The following is a 9,390-nucleotide window of genomic DNA, read 5'->3' as shown; positions in this document are numbered from 1 at the left end:
TGCCCTAGAGGCAATAATAAAGTTATTATTTATTTCCTTATAATCATGATAAATGTTTATTATTCATGCTAGAATTGTATTAACCGGAAACATAATACATGTGTGAATACATAGACAAACAAAGTGTCACTAGTATGCCTCTACTTGACTAGCTCGTTAATCAAAGATGGTTATGTTTCCTAACCATGAACAAGTGGTTGTTATTTGATTAACGGTATCACATCATTAAGTGAATGATCTGATTGACATGACCCATTCCATTAGCTTAGCACCCGATCGTTTAGTATGTTGCTATTGCTTTCTTCATGACTTATACATGTTCCTATAACTATGAGATTATGCAACTCCCGTTTACCGGAGGAACACTTTGTGTGCTACCAAGCATCACAACGTAACTGGGTGATTATAAAGGAGCTCTACAGGTGTCTCCAAAGGTAAATGTTGGGTTGGCGTATTTCGAGATTAGGATTTGTCACTCCGATTGTCGGAGAGGTATCTCTGGGCCCTCTCGGTAATGCACATCACTTAAGCCTTGCAAGCATTGCAACTAATGAGTTAGTTGCGGGATGATGTATTACAGAACGAGTAAAGAGACTTGCCAGTAACGAGGTTGAACTAGGTATTTGGAATACCAACGATCGAATCTCGGGCAAGTAACATACCGATGACAAAGGGAACAACGTATGTTGTTATGCGGTCTGACCGATAAAGATCTTCGTAGAATATGTAGGAGCCAATATGGGCATCCAAGTCCCGCTGTTGGTTATTGACCGGAGACATGTCTCGGTCATGTCTACATTGTTCTCGAACCCGTAGGGTCCGCACGCTTAAGGTTATGATGACAGTTATATTATGAGTTTATGCATTTTGATGTACCGAAGGTTGTTCGAAGTCCCGGATGTGATCACGGACATGACGAGGAGTCTCAAAATGGTCGAGACATAAAGATTGATATATTGGAAGCCTATGTTTGGATATCGGAAGTGTTCCGGGTGAAATCGGGATTTTACCGGAGTACGGGAGGTTACCGGAACCCCCCGGGGAGCTAGATGGGCCTTAATGGGCCTTGGTGGAAAAGAGAAGAGGCAGCCCATAGTGGGCTGCGCGCCCTTCCCCTCCCTTGGTGTGAATTGGACAAGGAGAGGGGGCCGACCCCTCTCTCTCTTTTCCCCCCTCCGCGAGTCCTATTCCAACTAGGATTGGGGGGGGGGGGAATCCTACTCCCAGAGGGAGTAGGACTCTCCTGGCGCGCCCTATGTGGCCGGCCGGCCTCCCCCCTTTGGTCCTTTATATACTGAGGCAGAGGCACCCTAGAGACACACAAGTTGATCCACGTGATCTATTCCTTAGCCGTGTGCGGCGCCCCAGCCACCATAGTCCTCGATAATACTGTAGCGGTGCTTAGGCGAAGCCCTGCAGCAGTAGTACGTCAAGATCGTCACCACGCCGTCGTGCTGACGGAACTCTTCCCCGACACTTTGCTGGATCGGAGTCCGGGGATCGTCATCGAGCAGAACGTGTGCTAGAACTCGGAGGTGCCATAGTTTCGATACTTGATCGGTCGGATCGTGGAGACGTACGACTACATCAACCAAACGCTTCCGTTGTCGATCTACTAGGTATGTAGATCACACTCCCCCTCTCGTTGCTATGCATCACCATGATCTTGCGTGTGCATAGGAAAATTTTGAAATTACTACGTTCCCCATCAGTGGCATCCGAGCCTAGGTTTTATATGTTGATGTTATATGCACGAGTAGAACACAAGTGAGTTGTGGGCGATATAAGTCATACTGCTTACCAGCATGTCATACTTTGGTTCGGCGGTATTGTTGGATGAAGCGGCCCAGACCGACATTACGCGTACGCTTACGGGAGACCGGTTCTCCCGACGTTCTTTGCACAGAGGTGGCTTGTGGGTGACAGTTTCTCCAACTTTAGTTGAACCGAGTGTGGCTACGCCCGGTCCTTGCGAAGGTTAAAACAGCACCAACTTGACAAACTATCGTTGTGGTTTTGATGCGTAGGTGAGATTGGTTCTTACTTAAGCCCGTAGCAGCCACGTAAAACTTGCAACAACAAAGTAGAGGACGTCTAACTTGTTTTTGCAGGGCATGTTGTGATGTGATATGGTCAAGACATGATGCTAAATTTTATTGTATGAGACGATCATGTTTTGTAACCGAGTTATCGGCAACTGGCAGGAGCCATATGGTTGTCGCTTTATTGTATGCAATGCAATCGCGCTGTAATGCTTTACTTTATCACTAAGCGGTAGCGATAGTCATGGAAGCATAAGATTGGCGAGACGACAACGATGCTATGATGAAGATCAAGGTGTCGAGCCGGTGACGATGGTGATCATGATGGTGCTTCGGAGATAGAGATCGCAAGCACAAGATGATGATGGCCATATCATATCACTTATATTGATTGCATGTGATGTTTATCTTTTTATGCATCTTATCTTGCTTTGATTGACGGTAGCATTATAAGATGATCTCTCACTAAATTATCAAGAAGTGTTCTCCCTGAGTATGCACCGTTGCCAAAGTTCGTCGTGCCCAGACACCACGTGATGATCGGGTGTGATAAGCTCTACGTCCATCTACAACGGGTGCAAGCCAGTTTTGCACACGCAGAATACTCGGGTTATACTTGACGAGCCTAGCGTATGCAGATATGGCCTCGGAACACGGAGACCGAAAGGTCGATCGTGAATCATATAGTAGATATGATCAACATAACGATGTTCACCATTGAAAACTACTCCATATCACGTGATGATCGGTTATGGTTTAGTTGATTTGGATCACGTGATCACTTGGAGGATTAGAGGGATGTCTGTCTAAGTGGGAGTTCTTTAAGTAATTTGACTAATAGAACTTAAATTTATCATGAACTTAGCACCTGATAGTATCTTTCTTATGTATGTTTGATTGTAGATAGATGGCCCGTGCTGTTGTTCCGTTGAATTTTAATGCGTTCCTTGAGAAAGCAAAGTTGAAAGATGATGGTAGCAATTACACGGACTGGGTCTGTAACTTGAGGATTATCCTCATTGCTGCACAGAAGAATTACGTCCTGGAAGCACCGCTGGGTGCCAGGCCTGCTGCTGGAGCAACACCAGATGTTATGAACGTCTGGCAGAGCAAAGCTGATGACTACTCGATAGTTCAGTGTGCCATGCTTTACGGCTTAGAATCGGGACTTCAACGACGTTTTGAACGTCATGGAGCATATGAGATGTTCCAGGAGTTGAAGTTAATATTTCAAGCAAATGCCCGGATTGAGAGATATGAAGTCTCCAATAAGTTCTATAGCTGCAAGATGGAGGAGAACAGTTCTGTCAGTGAGCATATACTCAAAATGTCTGGGTATAATAATCACTTGATTCAATTGGGAGTTAATCTTCCAGATGATTGCGTCATTGACAGAATTCTCCAATCACTGCCACCAAGCTACAAGAGCTTTGTGATGAACTATAATATGCAAGGGATGAATAAGACTATTCCCAAGCTCTTCGCAATGCTGAAAGCTGCGGAGGTAGAAATCAAGAAGGAGCATCAAGTGTTGATGGTCAACAAGACCACTAGTTTCAAGAAAAAGGGCAAAGGGAAGAAGAAGGGGAACTTCAAAAAGAACGGCAAGCTAGTTGCTACTCAAGAGAAGAAACCCAAGTCTGGACCTAAGCCTGAAACTGAGTGCTTCTACTGCAAGCAGACTGGTCACTGGAAGCGGAACTGCCCCAAGTATTTGGCGGATAAGAAGGATGGCAAGGTGAACAAAGGTATATGTGATATACATGTTATTGATGTGTACCTTACTAGAGCTCGCAGTAGCACCTGGGTATTTGATACTGGTTCTGTTGCTAATATTTGCAACTCGAAACAGGGACTATGGATTAAGCGAACACTGGCAAAGGACGAGGTGACGATGCGCGTGGGAAATGGTTCCAAAGTCGATGTGATCGCGGTCGGCACGCTACCTCTACATCTACCTTCGGGATTAGTATTAGACCTAAATAATTGTTATTTGGTGCCAGCGTTGAGCATGAACATTATATCTGGATCTTGTTTGATGCGAGACAATTATTCATTTAAATCAGAGAATAATGGTTGTTCTATTTATATGAGTAATATCTTTTATGGTCATGCACCTTTGAAGAGTGGTCTATTTTTGATGAATCTCGATAGTAGTAACACACATATTCATAATGTTGAAGCCAAAAGATGCAGAGTCGATAACGATAGTGCAACTTATTTGTGGCACTGCCGTTTAGGTCATATCGGTATAAAGTGCATGAAGAAACTCCATACTGATGGACTTTGGAACCACTTGATTATGAATCACTTGGTACTTGCGAACCGTGCCTCTTGGGCAAGATGACTAAAACACTGTTCTCCGGTACTATGGAGAGAGAAACAGATTTGTTGGAAATCATACATACAGATGTATGTGGTCCGATGAATATTGAGGCTCGTGGCGGATATCGTTATTTTCTCACCTTCACGGATGACTTAAGCAGATATGGGTATATCTACTTAATGAAACACAAGTCTAAAACATTTGAAAAGTTCAAAGAATTTCAGAGTGAAGTTGAAAATCATCGTAACAAGAAAATAAAGTTTCTACGATCTGATCGTGGAGGAGAATATTTGAGTTACGAGTTTGGTATACATTTGAAACAATGCAGAATAGTTTCGCAACTCACGCCACCCGGAACACCACAGCGTAATGGTGTGTCCGAACGTCGTAATCGTACTTTACTAGATATGGTGCGATCTATGATGTCTCTTACTGATTTACCGCTATCGTTTTGGGGTTATGCTTTAGAGACGGCCGCATTCACGTTAAATAGGGCACCATCAAAATCCGTTGAGACGACGCCTTATGAACTATGGTTTGGCAAGAAACCAAAGTTGTCGTTTCTTAATGTTTGGGGCTGCGATGCTTATGTGAAAAAGCTTCAACCTGATAAGCTCGAACCCAAATCGGAGAAATGTGTCTTCATAGGATACCCAAAGGAGACTGTTGGGTACACCTTCTATCACAGATCCGAAGGCAAGACATTCGTTGCTAAGAATGGATCCTTTCTAGAGAAGGAGTTTCTCTCGAAAGAAGTGAGTGGGAGGAAAGTAGAACTTGACGAGGTAACTGTACCTGCTCCCTTATTGGAAAGTAGTGCATCACAGAAACCTGTTTCTACGACACCTACACCGATTAGTGAGGAAGCTAATGATAATGATCATGAAACTTCAGAAAAAGATACTACTGAACCTCGTAGATCAACCAGAGTAAGATCCGCACCAGAGTGGTACGGTAATCCTGTTCTGGAAGTCATGCTACTAGATCATGATGAACCTACGAACTATGAAGAAGCGATGGTGAGCCCAGATTCCGCAAAATGGCTTGAAGCCATGAAATCTGAGATGGGATCCATGTATGAGAACAAGGTCTGGACTTTGGTTGACTTGCCCGATGATCGGCAAGCAATTGAGAATAAATGGATCTTCAAGAAGAAGACCGACGCCGACGGTAATATTACTGTCTATAAAGCTCGACTTGTCGCAAAAGGTTTTCGGCAAGTTCAAGGGATTGACTACGATGAGACCTTCTCACCCGTAGCGATGCTTAAGTCTGTCCGAATCATGTTAGCAATTGCCGCATTTTATGATTATGAAATTTGGCAGATGGATGTCAAAACTGCATTCCTGAATGGATTTCTGGAAGAAGAGTTGTATATGATGCAACCGGAAGGTTTTGTCGATCCAAAGGGAGCTAACAAAGTGTGCAAGCTCCAGCGATCCATTTATGGACTGGTGCAAGCCTCTCGGAGTTGGAATAAACGCTTTGATAATGTGATCAAAGCATTTGGTTTTATACAAACTTTTGGAGAAGCCTGTATTTACAAGAAAGTGAATGGTAGCTCTGTAGCATTTCTAATATTATATGTAGATGACATATTACTGATTGGAAATGATATAGAATTTCTGGATAGCATAAAGGGATACTTGAATAAGAGTTTTTCAATGAAAGACCTCGGTGAAGCTGCTTACATATTAGGAATAAAGATCTATAGAGATAGATCAAGACGCTTAATTGGACTTTCACAAAACACATACCTTGACAAGATTTTGAAGAAATTCAAAATGGATCAAGCAAAGAAAGGGTTCTTCCCTGTGTTACAAGGTGTGAAGTTGAGTCAGACTCAATGCCCGACCACTGCAGAAGATAGAGAGAAAATGAAAGATGTTCCCTATGCTTCAGCCATAGGATCTATCATGTATGCAATGCTGTGTACCAGACCTGATGTGTGCCTTGCTATAAGTCTAGCAGGGAGGTACCAAAGTAATCCAGGAGTGGATCACTGGACAGCGGTCAAGAACATCCCGAAGTACCTGAAAAGGACTAAGGATATGTTTCTCGTATATGGAGGTGACAAAGAGCTCATCGTAAAAGGTTACGTTGATGCAAGCTTTGACACTGATCCGGACGATTCTAAATCGCAAACCGGATACGTGTTTACATTAAACGGTGGAGCTGTCAGTTGGTGCAGTTCTAAACAAAGCGTTGTGGCGGGATCTACATGTGAAGCGGAGTACATAGCTGCTTCGGAAGCAGCAAACGAAGGAGTCTGGATGAAGGAGTTCATATCCGATCTAGGTGTCATACCTAGTGCATCGGGTCCAATGAAAATCTTTTGTGACAATACTGGTGCAATTGCCTTGGCAAAGGAATCCAGATTTCACAAGAGAACCAAGCACATCAAGAGATGCTTCAATTCCATCCGGGATCTAGTCCAGGTGGGAGACATAGAGATTTGCAAGATACATACGGATCTGAATATTGCAGACCCGTTGACTAAGCCTCTTCCACGAGCAAAACATGATCAGCACCAAGGCTCCATGGGTGTTAGAATCATTACTGTGTAATCTAGATTATTGACTCTAGTGCAAGTGGGAGACTGAAGGAAATATGCCCTAGAGGCAATAATAAAGTTATTATTTATTTCCTTATAATCATGATAAATGTTTATTATACATGCTAGAATTGTATTAACCGGAAAGATAATACATGTGTGAATACATAGACAAACAAAGTGTCACTAGTATGCCTCTACTTGACTAGCTCGTTAATCAAAGATGGTTATGTTTCCTAACCATGAACAAGTGGTTGTTATTTGATTAACGGGATCACATCATTAAGTGAATGATCTAATTGACATGACCCATTCCATTAGCTTAGCACTCGATCGTTTAGTATGTTGCTATTGCTTTCTTCATGACTTATACATGTTCCTATAACTATGAGATTATGCAACTCCCGTTTACCGGAGGAACACTTTGTGTGCTACCAAACATTACAACGTAACTGGGTGATTATAAAGGAGCTCTACAGGTGTCTCCAAAGGTAAATGTTGGGTTGGCGTATTTCAAGATTAGGATTTGTCACTCCGATTGTCGGAGAGGTATCTTTGGGCCCTCTCGGTAATGCACATCACTTAAGCCTTGCAAGCATTGCAACTAATGAGTTAGTTGCGGGATGATGTATTACAGAACGAGTAAAGAGACTTGCCAGTAACGAGGTTGAACTAGGTATTTGGAATACCGACGATCGAATCTCGGGCAAGTAACATACCGATGACAAAGGGAACAACGTATGTTGTTATGCGGTCTGACCGATAAAGATCTTCGTAGAATATGTAGGAGCCAATATGGGCATCCAAGTCCCGCTGTTGGTTATTGACCGGAGACATGTCTCGGTCATGTCTACATTGTTCTCGAACCCGTAGGGTCCGCACGCTTAAGGTTACGATGACAGTTATATTATGAGTTTATGCATTTTGATGTACCGAAGGTTGTTCGGAGTCCCGGATGTGATCACGGACATGACGAGGAGTCTCAAAATGGTCGAGACATAAAGATTGATATATTGGAAGCCTATGTTTGGATATCGGAAGTGTTCCGGGTGAAATCGGGATTTTACCGGAGTACGGGAGGTTACCGGAACCCCCCGGGGACCTAGATGGGCCTTAATGGGCCTTGGTGGAAAAGAGAAGAGGCAGCCCATAGTGGGCTGCGCGCCCCTCCCCTCCCTTGGTCCGAATTGGACAAGGAGAGGGGGCCGGCCCCTCTCTCTCTTTTCCCCCCTCCGCGAGTCCTATTCCAACTAGGATTGGGGGGGGGGGAATCCTACTCCCAGAGGGAGTAGGACTCTCCTAGCGCGCCCTATGTGGTCGGCCGGCCTCCCCCCTTTGGTCCTTTATATACTGAGGCAGAGGCACCCTAGAGACACACAAGTTGATCCACGTGATCTATTCCTTAGCGGTGTGCGGCGCCCCCAGCCACCATAGTCCTCGATAATATTGTAGCGGTGCTTAGGCGAAGCCCTGCAACAGTAGTACATCAAGATCGTCACCACGCCGTTGTGCCGACATAACTCTTCCCCGACACTTTGCTGGATCGGAGTCCGGGGATCGTCATCGAGCTGAACGTGTGCTAGAACTCGGAGGTGCCGTAGTTTCGGTACTTGATCGGTCGGATCGTGGAGACGTACGACTACATCAACCAAACGCTTCCGTTGTCGATCTACTAGGTATGTAGATCACACTCCCCCTCTCGTTGCTATGCATCACCATGATCTTGCGTGTGCGTAGGAAAATTTTGAAATTACTATGTTCCCCATCAGCATTAAGATAACATAGCAATATAATGATATCCCAACAAGTAAATAAATGTTCCAACAAGGAATGGCCTCCAATCTTCACCTGCAACTAGCAACGCTATAAGAGGGGCTGAGCAAAGCAGTAACATGGTCAATCAACAGTTTGCTAGAACATGGTGGGTTAGAGGTTGACATGGCAATTTGGGAGGCTTGCAAGCAAGTGGTAGGCATCATAGCAATGGCATAGCAAAAGAGTGAGCAAACTACCATAGCAAAGATAGTAGTGATTTCGAGGGTATGATTATCTTGCCTGCACAATTGTCAGAGTTGACTGGATCCTCAAAAGCAAACTCAACGGGCTCCTCGGTAGCGAACTCGTCTCCCGGCTCTACCCAAACAAGACAAACAAGCAATAAGGATACAATCAACCACGTGCAAGGATCAAACAAGACGATGCAACGATGATATGCTATGCGGGATGCGATGCGGGATGCAAAATGCAAGATATGACAGGAAATGCATGAACCTGGCCTCAACTTGGAATTACAAGGGTGCCACTAGAAAGATGAGATGAAATCGCTTGAAAACAATATAAAGAACGCCGAAAACGGAGTTACGGTTTGGAAATGGCAAGCGATTCAAAAATGACACCGGTCTGCGATTTACAGCAAGTAGGCATCTAAATGCAATGAAATGAACATGCTACATCACCCAAAAATGACA

Source organism: Triticum aestivum, chromosome 3A (assembly GCF_018294505.1).
Source record: "Triticum aestivum cultivar Chinese Spring chromosome 3A, IWGSC CS RefSeq v2.1, whole genome shotgun sequence".
Classification (NCBI taxonomy): domain Eukaryota; kingdom Viridiplantae; phylum Streptophyta; class Magnoliopsida; order Poales; family Poaceae; genus Triticum; species Triticum aestivum.
Note: the sequence above shows the minus strand (reverse complement) of the source record.